The 21,745-nt window shown below is 40.5% G+C and overlaps 1 protein-coding gene across 1 annotated transcript in view; it reads right to left on the bottom strand.

Moving 5' to 3' along the window:
- Window positions 1-21,422, bottom strand: part of NDNF (neuron derived neurotrophic factor) — a 38,382-nt gene extending 16,960 nt beyond the window's left edge. Inside the window, exon 1 of the mRNA XM_019418765.2 lies at window positions 20,880-21,422. The gene's annotated coding sequence lies outside the window, so the exon portion shown is untranslated. The remainder of the gene's footprint in view (window positions 1-20,879) is intronic.
- Window positions 21,423-21,745: the final 323 nt, after the last annotated feature.

Below are 21,745 nucleotides of genomic sequence, written 5' to 3'. Positions count from 1 at the left end.
GTTACAGGCAGAATTACTTTAAATAAACTCCACTTAAAGGAAGCATTGACTATAGCTGGTCAAAAAACTATTGCGCAGACATGTTGTGTATATTTTTACAATTTCTATTCACCAATTCAACTTTAAAGCTTTACTTAGATATTGTTTAAAGGATTGTTTTAATATTATATAGATTTTTCCCCTACCAATAAAATGTTCTCTCTCAGACACTCAGCTTAAGAATTAGTCACTTTAAATAAACAACTAAAAAAATACATTCCTCTCATGAGTAAGACTTGGGTAAGCTAGTCTATAAGAACTGACTTTTCTTCTAAGATTACAAAAGTGCCCTCTAATGGCATAACTTTTCCTCTCATTTATTTTTGTTACTTCTAGGTATCCAGAGCTTATCTAGATTTAGAGTTTAAGTTAAATAACATTCCTTAGAATTTCTCTTTCAGCATTATTTCTTTTGTCATGGGCATCTGGTAGTAATCTAGGCAACCTATCTATAGCAAGAAACCATGCTATCTTTTTATAATCAAGGGTCTAGTTCCAATAGAAGTAGGAAGTTGCTAGGATGATTCCAAATATTTTTATTTTTCTAGGCACAGCAGTCAACTCGGTTCCACAATTATTCACAGCCTAGGAAAACTAGATGGTGTTATCCTATTGAGAAGAGTGACTTTGTTTCAATTAAAATTCTGATGAATTACATATATAAATCCTATACTTGATTTTAGATGCGAATTTAAAACTCTGACGCTGTTCATGTCATCAGAAGCATCTGCATATCTGGCACACACTTTCAGATCCTGCCAAGACTGAAGTGAGAAAAGAAAAATGACCTAATGGTTTGATATACCTTTAGTCTAGATTATGGATAATCTAGATTATTGGATAGTTTTATTCTTTGGAAAACCCGTGTGTCCTAGATTAAAAGAAATTGTTTTTGAAATATAATTGTCCAAAGATTAACCATGCATTCTATCCTTACAAAGATTGAGAGAGGTGTGGGTACTGTAAAGTAAATAATTTTAAATATAATTCATTTTTATGGCACGTGCGCACACACACACACTTAAGGTCAAACTATTTGGAAACATTATATGAGTCCAGTTAGTTCATATTAGAATAAAGGCAAACGAGCAGTGGTTCTAAAAGAAGAATCTTTTACATATAAAAATTTACTTTTATATTTGCTGCCCCCTCTCTGGAGAGTGGGTAAAAGCTACAGATCAGGAAGAGCGGAGAGCGGTTTTCTTGGGGATGTTTTAGGAATGACGACCAGGGTCACTTCTCCCATTCCTCTCCGCCATCTTCTCTGCCGGGCTCTCTGTTCTCCCATCCCATAGAGGGAAAGGGGACACTAGGAAGCATAGGGGATGAAATGGAGATCAGTTTTAAAGAAAATGCCAATGAAGAGATACGAAGCATTTGTGTTGTTTCCTAAAGGGTAGAGAGTAGAGCATATGATGGATAACTGCAAACATACAACTCATTCGAAGATTTTATTTTCGGTATTAACTTAAACATTTTATTCTGTAGAGCCTTTAGTGTAGTTAAAATAAATAGTCAAACTGACCTGGCATACGCTTTTACCACAAACCTGCAGAAATGTTTGAGGATTGTAAAACAGTCTAATGGCAAGCAAGGAAAAAGGGAAGTTTAAATAATTTACCAATGTATCAACTAAACACCCAGGCCAACCTCTATTACCACAAAAGCAGAGTATAGTAAAAGCAATAAAACTTGCCCTATGGTGTCTGTTACAACTTCACTAGTGTCATTTCGCAAAATTTATCTTTAATTACATATGACCGGCTAGTCAATTTATCATCTTGGTTAATCCACTGGCTCACTTAGTGAAAATAAAAATTTATTTTTGGAAATTGTGTAAACAATGATTATAAGTAAATAAATTTGGTTACTTTCTTACTTCTTTTAAAAAATATATTAGATGTACTTGACCACAATCCCAATTGATAATCTTGTCTTAAGAGTAGGGAAATATTCCAAGCCACTAAAAAGCTTGCCTTTAGATTTATAGACTATGGTTTAGCTATATTATCCCATTAATGTAAGGGATTTGCAAATCTGGTAAATAAAACGCTGTTTCAGGTTTTCATGAACTAAGACTCTCTGAAATAGAAGCTGTCCTGTATATTAAAGACATTGTGACCTTTATCAGTGCTGTAGTTTCCTCAGAAACAGCAGCCAACAGTTCAGTCTACCTGTGAGTGAGATGATCAAATCAAATTTCTCCATTCCTCCACAACCAGCCACCAAGGGCTTGCAAGTTCCTTACAAAAACATGTGAATGTATTTGCAAAATATATCATTCAGCTCTTACAGATATTACATGTTGTAAACTCAGTAAGATCAGATTCATCTGTATCAATAGGCCACACCAAGCAAATAATGGAAAAAAAATGTCATTAAGATTCACTTAAAAACTCTTCAATGAACCCAATCACATGTAGGCTAAAACCATGAAATAAATTTACAATCCCCAAAAAGAAGGACGGGCATTCTGAATTTACTTGAGGCAAATGCATCTGGAATAAATGAAATCTAATGTTTAATTACAGAGAGTGGAAAGTGCATGATTATAATTTAGTGAGGATAATTTCAAGGAACGGTCTGCCGCAGAGATTTCTGTTATTTTCTTTTCCTTTTTAAGTGCAAATATTTAGTCTCTCCACTTCTATTTTTAAACTCAAGGGCATTTGTTTTGTTTGAATCATCCATGCCACATCTGATAATAAATCTGAAGCATTTAACCTAGCTGTAAAGAAAAAAAAAATGTAGCCTTTGTTGGGGGAACGGCCCCCGCGTCTGCCACAGCCTGCTCTGTGAGCAAAGGGGGTCTGTCTGCACACTTTAATAGCAGAATGCCCAGCGTGGGCATGCACATTCCCTCAAGGCTGAAATTTAGTGATAAAAAAAGCTGGATTCCCCAAAATCGTTCTGTTCTGTTGTCTTTTGCAAACAACGAAAATGTTAACTGAAATTAGTTGGTCGTTCTCATACATACAGAAGTATCCTCTGCTATGGCTGAAAATTTGAGGAATACAGAGCATATTGTGGTTTGGTGTGTTTCCATATTTGCAAAGGGTGAAATGAAGCAGGTGGAAGTGGAAGGCCCCGGGTTGGCCCTAAGGAGCGGTCTGTGGCACGTGCCACGTGAGCTCTCGTTCCGCAGTATCTATACAGCACAGCTGCAGTAAGCCTCCCTCAACAAGGCAGAACCAGAGTCAGGCACAGAACCCACAGGTGAAAGCTCTCCAAATGCGGGCTGTCATTACAGAGGGGAAAGATTATTAACAGTTTTAGAGTTCATTATGTCAATGATCTATGGATTAGGGACCTTCACATGCATTTCAGCTGCAGTGATTCCAACCTCCTCTACCGCTTCTCTACATGATTGCCAACTTTCATTCTGGAAGGAAATTAAATTAGCATGGAAAAGCAATGTGAAATTAAAACATGCCAAGGATCTGAATACAGTTTCCATTCTGTCATCTCCTCCCCTCTGATCCTCATGGTGTGTAGTTCATAGTGGGGCCAAGACTAGGGCACTCTAATTTTAAAAGATGGTCATGCCTACAGAATAAGCTTGAAAGAGGATCAGATTTTAAAGTAAGTTACCCTGTATTCCCACCATCACTACTGCCAATAATAAGAATACTGAACCATAGAAATGGCCAACAATGTGTACTACAGATAAGAGTAGTCTTTGATTCAGGAAGCCAGGCCCATTTTACTAAAGGAAGGAGTGGATCTCCTAAAATGCATCTGATAGGTGATTAGAAGATATGATAAATTCAAAAGCAATACAGAAGACAATGAAAAGTAAAACTGGAACAAAAGAGTGAACATCTTCCTCCTATCAAAATTTCCTCTGCATGTGCAACTGAGATAGCTGGGATAATTTCCACGATCTTAGGCGCAGCTAATGATTCCTAGAATAATGAAAGCCCCTAAGGGAGAAATAATATGCTTGGTTGCTTTTCTTACTTTAGTTTGGCAACTAAGCCTTGTTTCCTGTTGGTCTGCAACAAAATGAAAATGACTTCCTGTGCAATGTTCCCCAAAGCAGTTAACAAACTGTATACCCCATCCTCTACTGAAATTTAGCTAAGATGTAATATGGCAACATGCCAGGAGCATCTAGCAACAGCACATATCAGCCTAGAAGATAAGACATGAATTGTCATGGTCAACAAATACTGAGTCCCTGTTGTGTGTAACACACCAAAAGTACACTGAAAGTACAAAGATGTTTAATGTAGATTCAGACTGTTCTGCTGCTTACAATCGAGTTGAGTGGCAATTAATTATGGGTAAAAGTAACCTGCAATGTAAGATAGCACAATGCTAAGAGGAAACGGGGGGCTCATATGATAAATGCCTTCAGAGTTGGAGCGAAAACTCACCAAGAGTTGGTGAAGACAGAACAAGACTCAGAGAGAAAGTAGGATAAGGGGAGAAGAGCCAGATGCCGGGAAGGGAGATAGAGGTGTGAAGTGCAGGGCTGAGGCACAGACGTAGAACTGCAGCAGTAAAAGTTAACAAACAAATGTTAACTGAGCTCTTCCTTTGTGCCAAACACTGAACAAGGTGCCAGGTACATAAGACATCCTTTCTTCTTGAGTTATTTATGGTCTGGAAAGAAGTGAGGAAGAAAATATTTTTATACAGAGAGATCAGTAAGGAAGTAATTGTGAAGGTTCATAAAAGCAAAATATCCCATTATAGAGAAAACTTAGGAAAGCTAAAAGATAAGTATCTCATGGTTTACAACCTATGCTTCTTATCAACTGCTGGAATTCCTGGGAAGAATTCTGAAGAGGGCCCTACAGCCCCACATCGTGTCCTAGGACCACAGGGAAAGACTACGGAGGCAAGAACAAGTACTTCCTCAGGACAGGCTACTTTTTCAAAGAGCCCTATTTGCAAAACTTCTCTTTTCCACACAGAGTTTCCCTCTCCTACACCCCCAAGGTTAGGAGGCACAGTTCAGTGGAAAAATCACAGTTTGAGTCAGGACACTTCCACCACAGGCAGGAGAACTATCCACGTTGAAGGTTTGTTGGCCCAGATGGTCTCCTCCGTGCCCTACACTTGTGAACCCCTTCCAGTCCAGGTGAGTGCATCAGACCTCACAGGAAAGATGGCAACATAAGAAAGAAACTGAGTTTTACAAAGTTTACAAAGATGCAAACTACTACTGAGATTCCGCTCAGGTCATGATCTCACAGTTCATGTGTTTGAGCCCTGCATTGGGCTTTGTGCTGACAGCATGGAGCCTGCTTGGGATTCCCTCTCTCCTCCCCTCCTTTCTCTCTCTCAAAATAAACAAACTTAAAAAAAAAAAAAAGTTCTGATAACGGGTTGTTCATGCTCAGTGAGCAGGAAACTAAGAGAGACAGAAGTTATGAAGGCAGTGCCTGGGTGGCTCAGTTGGTTGGGTGTCCGGCTTGGGTCATGAAATTGCTGTTTGTTGGTTTGAGCCTCGCATAGGGCTCTGTGCTGACAGCTCAGAGCCTGGAGCCTGTTTCAGATTCTGGGTCTCCCCCTCTCTCTGCCCTTCCCCTGCTCATCTCTGTCTCTCAAAAATAAATAAACATCAAAACATTAAAAAAAGAAAAAGAAGTTATGAAGAAAACTTGACAAGAAAACCCTGCAGTCTGGCATGTGACCAGACTTCTTCATAAGCTGTGTCTAAATGGATAGGCTAAAATACAACTTACAAACCTTCCTATAAGCCCACATCTGCCAAATATCATCTAACTGATGCTCCTGGGCACTTTTCTGCAGAGTGCCACCATTCGCGGAGGAATCCTAAGGCAGCAGGCTTGATATGAGAATGAAGGCAAGGGCACAGGCATGTGCAAGGATGAGGCAGGTAGTAAGCTCAGTGACAGGCAGGGAAAAGCAGGCTAGAGAGAGCAAAGAGATCGCTGGCAGGGTCATTAGAGCAGACACCAAAGAGTGTAGAATACTCTAAAGGAGAAAGATCAGCAATCTTGTCAGATATTTTGTCATATATATAGCAAGGATTTACTAAATACCGATTGACTGGTGGACCAAACTGAGTAATCGCCATGTCTTCTGAACGGAGATCATTACTAATTTTGTTTGTTAGTGATAGCAAGGATAAAATAAAATACTGTAGAAGGAACGAAAGATTCTAAAAATAATCAGTCTCTTCACCCACCCATCAGCAACAACCTTACCTTCTTTACATATTTTCCATCTATCTCAGGTAATATATACTACCTTCTCAAAGGAACTTCAAAATTTTAAAGGCCTTTTTAGTTCGACTTACCATACTAAAAAAACCAGGTACTTAAATTATTCTGGTTCAAAGATATTCCCGTTCTTATAACAAACCTGGTTTCAAAAACTGCTTTGGTAATTCTGCCAGCTATGTCTGCTGAACACATGGGCTGAATCTTCCATAAAGTTTTGATCAAAGAAATCTTTATAACCCAGATTCTAGTGATGTAATAAAAAGCGATACTCATCAACAAGGCAGTGACAACAGGAACTTTTTCTAAAAGAGCAAGCGTGATGGGATTGCAGAGTTCATTGGCTGATTCAACAAATGTTTACTGGGCACTTACTCTGTGCCGGGCCCTGGGAACACAGCAGTGAACAAGATGTGTGATGTTCTTGTGTTTGCAGGGCTTGTACTTCGGTAGGTAAAGGAGATGATGACCAAGTCAACAACTACACATAACCGTTCCAGACAGCGTATCATTGTGAAGAAAGTGAAACAGGCAAAGAGGTTGGAGGGGAGAAGAGGGAGTAGGTTGGGGGGAAGGAGCCCTCCTAGGCTGAGTGGTCATGGATGGCCTCTCTGAGGAAGTGACATTTTAGCAGGGGATTGAATGGAGAGGAGTAGTAAGCCATGGAGACTGAGGGGAAGGACCTATTTGGTCTACTGGATTTTATGTCCAGGAATCTGCCTCATCTGTGCCTTAACTGTCACCCTCAGCCACTAAGAGGGATGCGATCACAATCCACAGGGACCAGAAGACAGCACTGACTCAGTGAGGCGGCCACAGTCACATGAGGCGAGGAAGGACTGGCAGTGTTAAATCCAGGCATGCTGGGATGGGCGGTGACACCAGATGTTTTAAGGTCTGTTATCAGATGAAAGAGGGATTAGAAGCACTCTGGCTGGCCCAGCTAGTACCAGCTGCCCACATGGCACTATAGGGACGGAGATTGGGGCTCAATAAAATAAAGACTTGTCTGACAAAGCTGTTAAACTGAACAGAGCGGTTTAAAGAGTAGGTGTTCTGACAGAGGAAGGATGCTTCCTGATTTTCTGGACTGAGACACTGAAAACAAAACAAAACAAAACAAAAAAAGCAAAAGAAAAAAAGAAAAAAAAAGGGCTATAAAACCTGCAGGAAGATTCTTGATAGGATTGTAGGGGCATAGTGTTTACTTAGATGGTTTGTTATCGGAGCTCTCCCTGTAAACTGTCAGTGAGTGAACTAGTGTTTATTAAGTGCCTGTTGCAAGATCCCTGGAGACATAAGAGGAGGATAAGGCAGAATTAAGGTCTTCCAGTGAAGCCAGAGACTTTGATTCTTATGGCACTTTCTTATCTTACTTGAATTATAGCTATTTTAATATTTTTTTCCTGTCCTTAAAAAAAAAAAAAAAAAAAAAAAGCTCTCCATGAAGCAACATGAGTTTACTCAAGTACGTGTCCCCTGGAAACTATTACTTTTTACTCATCCTTGTATCTCCTATATAGACTTTTTCAGTTCTTATACAAAGTAGGCACTAAATAAGTATTTGCTTAATTATACTGATTTCAAGGAGTTTATTGCAAAGAGGAGGGTAATCTGAAATCTCTCCCATCAGATTCTGGACTACGCAAGGAAGTTGGGGGTGGTTGTTTGCCAAGGCCTCGAGGCTGATTCTTAGCTCCAGGCTGTTTTCCTTCTGATGCCCAGGATCTAACATTCAAAGGTGTGAAGTGGCTCAGCACTGGCCTCACCAAGCCAGACTCAGGCATTTGGGCTCTATTCCTTCTTCTGCCAAGCACTTCTGTACCACTGAGTCCATGGGCAGATTAAGTCCCCACAACTTCTTGATTCACCCTGGTTTCCGTGTTGACTCAAATGGAATAGTGTTCCTGACCAGGCTGCTCAAGAGTTACCTGAGATGCTGCATGAAAACAAGTACACGCTGGTGTTAATTAGCTCAGCAGCACAGTCCTGCCACGTACCAAATGAAGAACCTCAACATTATCCACTTTTTTGGATCTCCATCCGCTGTTCACCAACAAGTCCTGCCAATCTACCTGCTGCATATTCTCTCAAATTTGTTCTCTCTTCTCTATCCAAACTGCCAATGCCTCAGATTATCCACTTATTGCTTCTCACACCCATATCCCACAGCTTTCCTTGACCATTTTGCACAGTACTGACACCATTATCTTTATGAACAAGAATTGTTTCATTCTTCTGCTAACCAAAATAAGTCAGATGTTTCCCCCAAACTGGAGGATGAAGTCTGTGCACATGAGGTCCTTTACCTCACTGCTCACTCTGCCAGACTTATTCCCGACTACTGTCCATACTTGGCTTGTCATTCCCGTGTGTTCTTCAGGACTCAGTGGCCTCCTTCACCTAGGACACCTTTGCTGCTTCTCTCGGTGGCCAACTCCTACTCATTCTTCACGACTCAAACATTTATGACCACAGGGAATTTAGTTGTGTGCTTTTCTATGTGCATACTGCTACTGCACACCGTTTTAATTTGTTTGTGCATATTCTTGACATGCCCAGGGTCTGTAGAAAGGAAATGCTATGTTTATGACAGTTATAATGGTGGTCATAGAACAACACCAAGCACATCTACATGACATTTTGTGTGTAACAAATAAATGAAATTGAAAGTAATAAAATTAACTATTATTGCTGATTTATGGGATTTGTTTCATAAGAGATATAATAAGCTAAATAGGAAATAAGTTATGGATGCTTTTGACAATTTTATGGGTATAAAATAGGTTGTTTTGTAAAACTTAAAGACTTGGGAAGTATTTCTTTAATCTTTTGAGGTGGGCCTCATGGAAACTTGTTGGCTGGCTGCCATAGAGGGGTGGTATGTGCCGGATGGTCCAGAGGCCTGGTATAGGGAAGCATTTTTTTTCTGTTGTTACCAGGACATGTAAGAATAACACAGTGCATTACTCAAGAGAACCTTTTTCCTTGAAAATAGGTGAAATATGGCTTGGTTGGGATACTTTCTGATCAGAGAATAGGAATGCTATAGACCAGTGCTTCTCAAATCTTAATGTGGATTCACATCACTCAACTTTCCTGTGAAGATGCAGATTCTAATTCAAAAAGTCTGTCTGTCACTCGTCCTTTCTAACAAGCTCCCCAGAGATACGATGCTGATGGTTCATGGGCTGCACTTCGAGTAGATCTGTGTCTTTCAATTCCATGACCGATTATCTGGTTATGGTGGCACGATGATTTTCTTCTCCAGTATTTTCATTGCTTGAAATTTTTTTTTAATATTTTAAGTAATCTCTACACCCAATGTTGGGTTTGAACTTACAACCCCGAGATCAAGAGTCGCACATTCTACCAACTGACCAAGCCATGTGCCCCTCATTGTGCCCCCCTCACTTTCTGATTTCTAATTTTCACTCATTCCAAATGTTAATGTTTTAAACATATATTTACATGGACGACATGGAGATTATACATATCCTTTCTTCCTTTTACTTTGAGAACTATTATTACATCCACACAATTTCACAGCTTTCTCTTTTCTTTACCTTCTTTAGATTAAAAAACAAGAAGACATGCAGGCTTATTCTCTCTGGGGAATACATCTGTGTTTAACTTAAAGCCCAGTAACTAGTGGAATTTTTTAGGAGATTGTGACAAGATCCTAATTTATTCATATACCTAATGAAGTTGGCAAATATACTACTAAGAAATAAGATGCTATCAAGAAGAAATAATTATTACCATAGAATAGTAAATACCATAGCTAAGAATTGGCATTTGATTCCATGGACCTAATCCCATATTCTCCCAAATACCTGATGGTCCTGAAGCTTTGTTTCTTTCCTCCCCACTGGCAGTTATTTTGATATGACAGCATTAAAGCCTGTCTGCTATCAAAGAGTTTTGGAAGTAGCCTCAAGTGCCAAAGCAAGGACAAAATCAAAGTAGTCATTAAACATACTGTAATCAAGATAATATACTTCAAATATAGAAGAGTGAGACAGATGTACCAGGAACCTTAAATAGTTCAAATGATTAAACCCTAAGTTATTATTTCCAGATTAAAAAAAAAAAAAAAGGAAAAAAAAAGCAAGGGGCACACAAGTATGTAGTTGTTGTGTTCTTGTAAAAAGAAATAAGTTCAAGTAACAGTTTTAAAATATGGATTTCTTCGGCGATCCCTCTTATAAAATCCAAGGCCAAAAACAAATGTAGAGCCCTGTCTTTGGAGAGATGAGATAATATTCTCCAAGGACACTGGTTCGTGACAATCTCACAGTTGAGAGAACCTCAAAGAGAGGATAGTTAATGCATCACCTCTCTTTTCTTTCTGTATCTCACTCTCTGGTCTCATGTCTCCAAGCCTGGGGACGGTTAAAAGGCTGCCAAAGTAAAATAGAAAATGATCGCTAGACTTTGAGTAAGAAGATCTGAGTTGAAGGAGTTCTGACCAAACCATTATTGGCTTTTGTACTTTTAGCAAATCTCTTAATACTCTTTGAGTTTCCTCATCCATAAATGGAAAACATTTATTCTCAGGGTTGTTAATGAGGTTTAAAATGGTGGGTGTGAATGCTTTTTTACAATGAAAAAAGGTCCTATTTACCTATAAATAGTATAAAACAGCTTCTCAAACTAGTTGCAAAATTTTATTCAACAACAAAAGATACATCTTTTGACTTGCTCTTCAAACAGGTATCAGAAAGAGTTTCAGCATCAGGTTATTCTATTTGAATTTACCTAATCTATCAGGTAACAGATTAGGTTCCTATTTAAAGACTGACTAGAAACACAGAGGAAAGGCCAAGATGTTGGGTTTTAAAAAATAATCACATAAACAGGAGGAAATTCTTAATATTCTTTTTGTTAGCCTTGATAGACCATATTTGAGGGCATCAATATTGTTTAATAAACAAAGATGGATTAAGCGGATTCAAAGGTGAGTGTTCTCAGGCTTTTTAGGCACTAGATCTAGCAAGGGATTTCAGATGCACGTGTCGAGATTAGAGAGCTGAGGATCAGGCTCAGTTCCTGGGATGTTCTGCATTATTATTTCTGGATTAAGAGATGATTAAAGAACAGGGCACTCAAAAGGCAGATAGTGCGGGCAGACCCCAAGGTCACTTTTAATGAAGAGTTTATAGTAAATTATGATGAAATAACACAAGCTCGTAAGTCTACAACAGAGAGATGACAAACCAAAAGACACTGACCACAATTATTTCATCCCTCCCCTCCTCCAAAAGTAAGATCTACCATTAGGTGTGGTTTTCCTTTAAAAAAAAATTTTTTTTAAGCATTGGGGAAAGGCTGCTGCTGGTGAGTGTCAAGGGTCAACAATGTTCATTGGTCGTTACACAAGATAGAGCCTGCCGAGAGAAAAAAAATGTTTCAAAACTGCCTCTTTGTTGTCATTGCTTTGTAAATGTGAATAAAACTTTAAATATAGAGATTGTTTTCAATTACAGATTGACCTTGCTGGCTGAAATGTTAATATGAGTGTGTGTATAAATATCTTCACTGTTTGAACTTACTTATTCCTCATTATGTTTTAAAGGGCTTTAAATGTTTAGGATATTTGGAATATCCTATCATATGCGTCTACAATAACTTTCATTCCACTGAAATGTGTAATTTCATCCAACTTGGGAGGGGGAGGAATCATTTATTTAAATAATTTTAAAAGAGACGTAACTTCAAATCTTATCTCTCAAAAGTGCCATATTATTAGTGGAATAATGGAATGACTCTAGAGGTGAATTATTATTATGAAATACCACTATTTTAAAAAGGGATTCTGCAGATTATTAATTTTTCAGTGTTGTACCTTAACACATACTGATTAAAAGTCGAAAATTGTAATCATTTTTCTGTAAAAACTTCTCTAGTAAGTTAGTTACCAAAACCAGCAAACAAACATCTTGCACATAAACTGTCTGCGATTAAGGTCTTATCAATTTAGACTAAATTAATGATCTTTTTAAATCATTAAATTGTAAAAGAAAAATTTTCCAAGCAAATGCATCCTTGCAAATTAATTTGGCAATTAATCTCAATTAAAAATTTTTAGACATTTCCACCGATTCTGCTTATGAAACCAAGAGTCCCTACTTTATTTTAGAAGTGTGTGAATGAGTGTAGGGAAGTCTCTTAACTGAGTCTCAGATTTCTCAGAGGAGGAGGGTTACTATCTTCCTCACTGGGTTCCTGTGAAGATTAAGGTAAATGATGAATGTGGAAGTACCTTGTAAACAATCAATGGGTTTTACAAAGTTATAATATTGTTAATAAGTAGAATAATTTCCATTCACTGTTGTGAAATTCAAAACACAGAAGCAACTTTAACATAAGTTAGTAACTAGCAACTTTACAATAAACAATAAAATTTCAAATAAAAATTTCCAAATGTAGCACTTTACATATTTTTACTAGAGCAGATTAGACAACTTTTTTTTTTTAACTCTTAGAATACTGAAAATTTTCAGAACATAATGGAATGTATTATCTATTTACTTGTAACAGAGGAATTATCAAATGCGTATACATATAACTAAGAATACTTTTGAAGACAGTGGTGACTAATTTATTTGAGGGCTCTTTCAGCTTTCTGTTCAAGACCTCTGGCTCTCTAATGTGTTGTTCCCAAATCTTTTGGAATTGTGATTAAAAAATATATACCTGTATTTCATATATATAAAATAACAAGGCATTCTATGCCACAGTGAGTATCCTAGTTGATTATATTGGATGTAATCCTATACTTCATGTCATTTTTTCAGGTAGGGCTGACTTCTTGTCAGAGAATTGGAGATTGGAATGCCACTATTTTCACCTGACATTATTTTTACTTCATAGAAGATGTGACCTCTGCCATTATTTCTTTTTCATTGACCATCTGATACACTGAATAAGAGTGCTTTTGACATTAGATCTATTACATAATGTTAACAGAACTTCTTTTCCCTCTTTATACATAAAAGTCAGTATAGATAGGGTTTCTGATATTTTCTCATTTCATCATAATGAGGCATCTTGTGAGGGAAAGAGGACACCCTTTTCTAGAGACCTTTGCTTTACAAGATCAACACTAGATATCTGTTCAGTGCCTCAATTATTTAAAAGAGTATCCTGTTTCCTTCACTTTACTGAAAAGATATGTTTTTAAATACAAATACTCAGTAGACCTAACCTTGCAAAGATAATCTCAAGTGTCCTCACCGATTCCTCAACATCAAGATTCCATATCTTAAATTTACATCAAGGAAGAAAGAAGGTGAATTCCATATTTTGTGGGCCCAGTGTAAAATGGAAAGTGCAAGACCTCTTTTTCAAAAAGTAAGAATTTCAAGATGGTGACAGAAGAGCATTCGACTAAGCACAAGAGACCTTTCAAGTGTGGCCCCTGAGGCTGGCCCCGGGGATAAGTTACACTAGAGTATAAGAAACTGAGAGTCAATTACCGGTGGGAAGGGAAGGGAAGAGGAAAGGAAAAAAGCAGATACACACTAAGGGTAGGCTGTCCAAAGGAGAGGCTAAGAGATCCAAAGATAAGTGTCTCCCTTCTCTAAAATTCTTTCCAATCTGGCTTTATCTAGCTATTAACATCTCTGTAAGATGTTAGCAATGACCTTCCCCTGTTTTCCTTCCCAGGGGTATTTTCATATTTATAGGGGACACTGACAAATAAAATTACTTTAAAAAGGAAAAAAAAAATCATCTTTCGAAGGTAGCATTTTAGTACCATGAGAGGCCTTGGTAACATTTGGGGGCAGGACGGCTTCCCCAGTACCTCAGGGGACCTGCCCTTTTGTCCATCTACTAATATGGTTGTATTTGCTACTGTGACCGTTGGAGTATCAAATCCTTGTCTTCTATTTGAGAGGCAGTTTCATTTTCCATAAAAAAAAAAGTCCTATGTGTTCATAGCACACTTTAGCAAACTTCGACAGATCACCCCTCGAACTGAAATATTTGAGACTTGGGAAGGCCAAAAGATAAATGATTGCTGTCTTTTCTCAGTTTGCCAGGTGTTTTAGCTACCAGTGCTGTTTCTGATCTCTGTCACCACTGTTGGCAACAAATATCTCTTCAGCTATAGGATCCAGTTACTTCTGAAACAATCCCAACTTGAAGCTTTGGATGGTATCAGTGAATTTTAGTGAATGCTGTGACTTAATATGAATTACAACATTTATTGAGTGCTATCAACATATGAATAATATTTAGATTTAAATCATGACATATATACTAGTGTATTCTTACGGGTAACATGTATTTATTACCTGTCTTTAAATGTATTTTAAACAAGATAACTAAAAAGGATCAAGTATGTGTATTTTTATGTGAGATTATTTTGGTATGACTCTGATAATTTAATCAGAGACATATTTTATTACAGAAATAAAATGCATAATGTGACATTTGGCAATGCCCATGAGCTTAGAGTACACATGGCCTGAACAAAAGGGAGTAATCAAAGCCATTTCTTAGGTTCACATGGATTGCTGAGGTTTAACTTTTCACTACCATGTGCTATAAATTGTAACCACCTATACTCCACGATGCACCTAAGTTGGAGAAACTAACCCTAAATAAATCAAGCCCTTTACACAAGCTTTTCTCTTGTAAACATAATATTTTCAAGTATCACAATGTCACCCCTCATTCTGTTTGTCAACTATCCAGATATGGTATTCTCTATCTTTGCAAATAAACACTTGCTCATAGTTTCTGTATTAAACAACAGTCATGGTGATTTCAAAAACAAGATATCGCCCTTCACAAATCTTTCTAATGATCAGTTCAGGTTTTACTCTTTCTTTTAGAAAATGATAAATTTCAGGGGTTCCTGGGGTGGCTCAGTCGGTTAAGCATCTGACTTCAGCTCAGGTTATGATCTCATGGTTCCTAGGTTTGAGCCCCGCCTCTGGCTCTGAGCCTGGAGCCTGCTTCAGATTCTGTGTCTCCCTCTGGCTCCCTGCCCCTTCCCCACTTGTGTGCTTGTGCACTCTCTCTCTCTCGAAAATAATAACTAAATCAACATTTTTTAAAAATGATAAATTTCAGTCTCATTTTGTCTAGATCTGTGTACACAAGGCAATTGCCTCAGAGAACAAGATGTAGTTATGATGACTTTTAGTTATGGATAAAATGCCCATATGAATAGAGTCCATATTTTTCGGCTATGTCTTTAGATTGTGGAGTACACGTCCTCTGAGCACACAGCTGGAATACGAGAGTGTTTGCCTTGCTTTCATGTTAGGGAGAAGACAGAAACTTGTACGGTCACTGTAGACTACAGTCAGGACCACTATTTGTGATACTGGCTGTAAGCATTCCAATTAGAAAACAGACATGAGTGCATGTTGCTAACTCGATTTTTGTTATTTGGTTATTAAATGTAAAATGTCCACACTGTGTCCAAGAGTTTCCTTCATTTGAGCTGATTTCTCTTCATGTGTAATCACGTTTTTATTGAGTTCTTTCCAAACTTTATATAACCTGTTGTTTCTTTCTTTTTTATTTTTTTTAATGTTTATTTACTTCTGAGAGAGAGAGAAAGACAGAGTGTGAACAGGGGCCAGGAGGGGTAGAGAGAGAGAGGGAGACACAGAACTTGCAGCAGGCTCCAGGCTCTGTGCACAAGCCTGACACGGGCCTTGAATTCACCAACTGTGAGATCAAGACCTGAGCAGAAGTCGGAGGCTTAACAGACTGAGCCACCCAGGTGCCCCTATTTCCTGTTGTTTCTAAAAAAGTTTTTTTTTTTTCTTTTCTAATAACTATATAGAAGGCAGCAAATTCTTTCAAAAGAACAATTAAAAGAGCCATTGGAAAAGTTAACTATATACATTCTGTCATATTTTTCTTTTTTAAAGATCCAGAATTTTCACAAGTGAAACTAAAAATAAATATTTCAGAGAAATATATAAGATATTAAATATATGTCCTTTTCAAATTTGATACAGGAAAAATTAACAAATCAAAACCCCAAACTATCCACCAACTTACTAAAATATATCAGTTTCCAAGGGATATGGATAATTGCAGAAAGAATAATGAGATATAATCTTGGATGTTTCTATATTTAAAGACTTGAGGTCTGTGTACTTTAAAGTTTAAGTCGATTTTAGCTTAGTGAGTGCTTAAAAAAAATTGACACTGTAACAGGACCCAATATCCAGCTGTTCTGTGGTCAAGTCTGTCTCTTCATCCCAAAGGGAAGATCTGCAGAAACATATCGCTAGTTCACTTTTGTTCCATTACTGATCAACTACCTTACCCTTAATTTTTAAAATGCAAAACTAACGATACCTTTTTTATTTGAGGTGAATTAATATTATATAGTTTATAATTTCCAAATATTTCAGAATACTAAAATACACAGATTAGGTGGCTTGAAGTTGTAGTAAGATACCAAAAGAAAGGGGGAAGGTGTGAATATAGCATCTTCGGGTTCAGGGAATGTGTTTCGGAAGTAAGCAGCTGAGAACACACCTGCTTTTGTCACTGGTTTGGGCACTGGTGGGCTACAGAAATCAAATGTCAGGTGTCATCTGAAGAGTGGCAAGAGATCTCCATGCACAGGTCCAAACACAGACTAATCATAACATGCTTTGTTTTTTCCCAGAAATACAACTGAATTTAGGATCAGCATACCACTATACAATGCGATAAAGTATTAGTTTTGTTTTTCTATGTCATACTATGTGATTCTTTTTTTTCTCCTTTTTAACAACAGTGGCACAGTATTTACTTTTCTTCCTAGGTGAAAAATAACATGCAGAAGCATGATTATGTGTGTCGTAGCTGTCAATGTGCACTGTAATATAACGGGAAACAAGGCAAAATTTATCCTAACTTTGGGGTTTAAGAGGGCAGGCATTTTTACATGGAATATTTAAATGTTTGAGGACTTTAATTTTGAAATCAGTTTGAAAGCAAAGATTTGGTGCTATTTACTATTTACTACTCAACTACATAACTTGTTTAATTGGTGCTTCTATGAATGACTGAGCCAACTAGAAAAGAAAAAAAATTATATTCTTCAGAATAATTGTTCCAAAATAAACATTTACAGGTTCTAGACATTCTTTCAAGGTCAAGTGAATAATCTGAATTAGTTTTGTAGATTACACTTGCCTTTGACCCAGTATAGATGACTATGGGATATGCTTTCTTCCTGGTGCCTAAGCTGATGGGAACTGACCCTGGCAAGTTCCATTTATTACTTGGATGGTACTATGGGTGCAGGGCTCCCCAAAGCAAGACCTGACAAGAAAAGAGGGAGCAAAACAGGGTGAGAACACTGCTTGGTCACTAGACTCAACTACTTTATCACTGGAATAACTAAGGGAAAAAAGACTAAAATAATTTTAATCCATGCACATTATGTGGAATTCTTACTATTTCTTGCTATTTGTTAACTCAGGCATAGTCGTCACAATTCCAATATCTACTCATTCATCGCTGCAAAATGAAAAATAAGTTCTGTCCTAACAATGACAACAAAAACACAATCAGTTTTAAAATAAAAGTTCTGACCTCTTCATAGACTGACTAGAAATACTACAGAAATGAACATGGGAAGATAACAATGGACAAATACATTTTATTTCTACCTTTCCCTCCCTCCTTCCAAATAATTATAGTTTAACAACACAAAATTTCCCGTATTATACACGGAGAGTATGGTCAATAAATCCAAGTGAGAAAACTAAAATCTGAATCACCAGGTTCATGAAGCTGATTGAAACATTCGCTACATTAAGTTATCCAAAGACTGATCCACTGTGGCTACATTGAATGTAAGCATTCCCTCAGCATGGTGTTGCCAAGGTTATGACATCACTCTTTGCTTTTTTACCATTCATATGTTGCCACATGAATGCTCAATAGACCCAGGACAAATAAACGGAGGGTGAGGGCTTCCCTCATTCTTAGAAGGGTATTTTTCAATTATATATTTTGTTACATCTTAGGAGATAAAAGCTGTGTCTGCAAGTGATTAAAAGATGTTTTATATTCATGGTTTCATTTCTGCTGAAATAAATGCGTAATTTAAACCACACATAATTCCTAGCAATTTAGGCCCATTACAGAGTTCTAGCTTCTTTTTTATGATAGTTACTAATTAAAACGGAGTGTTACTGCCACGTGGAGCCTGTGACTTCCACATACAGGTTTAATGAATCAAACGCCCTGACATAAAAATGAAAACAATACAGACAAAGCTGCAAGCTGTTATGTTTCTAGTGTGTGGTAAGGATTAAGGATATTCACTGAAGTTAAGAATTATGCAGAGAAAACACTTGTAATTTCTTTCTTTAAAGGGAGAATTAAAGGGTTTTTTAGTGAAATCTGAAATAGTCACCAATTTTTCTAACTTCTGGACCCCTCATTCCCAGCGGACTCCCCCTCCTGAAGAATTCAAACTCATCAGAGTCACTTTTAAAGGATACATGATGGGATATTTTAATGTAATCCTGCATATAGGTTTAGATTGAAAATGGGAATTGGGACTATAATTAATTATGTTGCCATGTTTTTTGAACTTTAAGGAGACAGACTGAGGCAAGGAGGGCATTTCATAAGACTGCAACCTTCTAAAAGTTCATAGGTCAAGACTTTGGTAAAATGACAGTATCTTTTTGACATTTAATTAATTCCACATGCAGAATGAGTGTGAGAAATTAATACCCCTTTGGTGTACTCACTTTCTGAAACCACTGTAATAAGAGACTGACACAAAATCAAAACCAAATATAAACACGGTCTTCAGCTAGGGTATGGCCTTACGATCACTGTTACTAAACAATAATTAATAATAATAACTACTGATCGCTCTCGGTACGCGTATTTGCTCTCGCGTCCATCCATCACATCTTTCAGGATAATAAAACAGTTCAATCCCATCAAATCCTCCAAAGCGCTCCCTCTGGAGGGATGTTTTATCTCTACTTCTGTGAGCCCAGGGAGGATTCTACTTGTTTGAAGGGGGCGGAGAATGGAGCTGGGTCCTATTTATTTCCATTGACGACTCCCCGGGTTCTCACAGGCGCTCAGAGCCCGGGTGGGAGGAAAAGGGGAGGAGGTGCGGAGATTCCCTCCTTCAGAAAAGAAAAAGGGTTCAGGAAGCGAGGCGAAAGAAGGGGTGGGTGAGGGAGTGGGGGAAAGAGGGTAGTGTGGTTGGAGAGGTCAGGGACTAAATGAAGAAATAAATTCTTCTTTGATATAGTAGGATCGAATGATGCGAAGTGGACGAATTTACCAGTCCAACTAAGTTGCTAAAAGGAACTATGTGAAAAAAAAAAAAAAAAAGAAAAGAAAAAGAAAAAGAAAAAAGAAAACAACAACAACAACAACCCAAAAAACAAACCCAGAGACATTTTCTCAGGTTCATTTCTCGCTCAAGGTCTTGGTTTCACTGAGCTACTTGTACCCTGAGCAGGAGATGGACAGCGCCCCGAAGGGGGCCGGGAGCACAACCGCGACCTGCCCGAAGGTCAGCTCAGCGCCCTTTGCAGAGGTGCCCGCGGCAAACTCCGAGGGCCTCCGCGACCCACGCGGACCCGGTGCGGAGGGCTAAGGGGAATTCTCCAGCTTCGGGCGGGGGCACGGGGGGGGGGGGGGGAGGGGGCAGGAAGGGGGCAAAATGAAACGAAAACCACACCCTAAATTTTGCAGTTTGCTAAGTGTCCCAGGGGAACAGCGGGGACCTGGAACCACTCGTTCATTCCTGAGTGTCGGGGCCGCCCCAAGTCTCACCTCACTACTGAAGGTAGGGCGGACTAGAGCGAGCACCCACTGGTGCACACACAGGGCTAGGGCACTACGTACGCCCTATCGCTCGGTCTGGGGCGAGAAGGAGCGTCCCCTCGGTGGCTGCTCTGGTACCCCGGCAAAAGCAAGATCAGGTCCCAGGCCTCCCTGCTCAGCTCGAGGAAGTTTCTCTAACGATGCTCGCCTCCGAGGCAGAGCGCGAACGAGGTGCCAAAGCGGAGAGGTTCGGCTGGCCGAAGCGGACCGAGATCCCCGAGCCCCTGGCTGCGGCTGGGGGCCGCCCACCAGGACCCCGCGCCTGCTCTGCCCGAGCGCGAGCCGGGTGCGCAGTCCGGACTCCTCGCGTTTCGTCCCACACTCACGCGCCGGCAAGACCCCAGTCTCACAGACTTTCTGTAGCCAAGGCTACAGGAGGTGAACCGGAGGGGGAGGCAGCAACCCTCCCGGCAGGCGGGCAAAGTAAGTGTCCAGGCCAAGTCGGGGATAAAGGCTCTGCGGCTCCCGGGACTCCGCCGCACCCTGGGCACCTGGAACCCCGTGTCCCCGGCCCGTGCACGGTCTCTCTACCTCCTAACACCGCTGGGGCCGCCCAGCCACGAAGCCAGTGTGGAAAACCGAGGGAGATCTGCTCCACGCCCCTTAAGCCCTCAGCTCCTCGGGATCTGGCGCCCTCGTCCAGCGGCGACGGACAACCTCGCTGGGCCCCTCTGAGTTAGGGGACGCGCGCCTCCACCCCCAACCCCAGAGGAGCCCTCGGGTGTGAACACTCCTTGTACCAGGTCTTGGGGTGGCGGTCTAAGGCGTCGGGACATCACGAGTTGCTTTCTTCTCGTTACTTACCTTAAAAAAAAATCGGTTTGCTTTTCCTGGGAGGGGGAGAGGAAAAATCCCTCCACGAGGTGTGGTGTGCGAAACAGTCCACGTCCCCGGCACCGGCCAAGATGCTAAGCACCAGTACTCAGGAACCGAAGGGGCTGGGAGGCGGAGGAGGAGGCCGATAAAAGAGAAAAATTAAATCGGCCGAAGTGTCCCAACTTTGCGGTGGGCGCTGCAAACTTCAAAGGCGGGCGAGGGCTGGCGGCGCGCGGCAGCCGAAGTTGCTTCGAAGTGGAGCGGGGAGCAGCGCGGGGCTGGGGGATCCCTGGGCAGAGTGGGGAAGTGGCGGGAGGTCCTTTTAAAAGGCCGGGAACGTGCGGGGGCTGGGCGCCGCGAGGATGCTGCCAGCCCCGCGGGGGCTGTCGCGGGCTCCGCGGGCGGCCGCTCGGGGCACCGGCGCCTGGCTGGAGTGCGGCGCAAGGAGAGCGGGGCGCGCGGGGCGACGGCGGCGGCGGGTGTGCGGCTCGGTTCGCTCCGCTCTCTCGCGGCTCCGAGCCGGGAGTGTGTGTTCGCTCCCGAGTGTCACTGCTGAAGCCCAGAGCCGCTCCCCCTCCCGCCCCACCGCTGCCCGCCCGCCCCCTCCCTCCTCTGCCCGCTGCCTCCCCCCTCAGTTCCTCCCTCCCTCCCGCTGCGCGCCACCGCGCGCGCGCGCGCACTTACACACACACACACACACACACACACACACACACACACACACACGGAGACCCAGCGCTCCCCAAACGGGGACCTTCGCGGGCGGCATCTCAGGGGACGCACCGCCGTCCTTACCTCCCCGCCAGTCGTGGGGAAGAAGAGAGAGGCCCACCGAGACCCCCTCAAAGCCACAA

This window comes from Panthera pardus, unplaced genomic scaffold, assembly GCF_024362965.1.
Source record: "Panthera pardus isolate Hobbes unplaced genomic scaffold, ASM2436296v1 HiC_scaffold_13, whole genome shotgun sequence".
Lineage (NCBI taxonomy): Eukaryota > Metazoa > Chordata > Mammalia > Carnivora > Felidae > Panthera > Panthera pardus.
The sequence above is the reverse complement of the archived record's forward strand: the minus strand, read 5'-3'. Positions and strand labels throughout refer to the sequence as shown.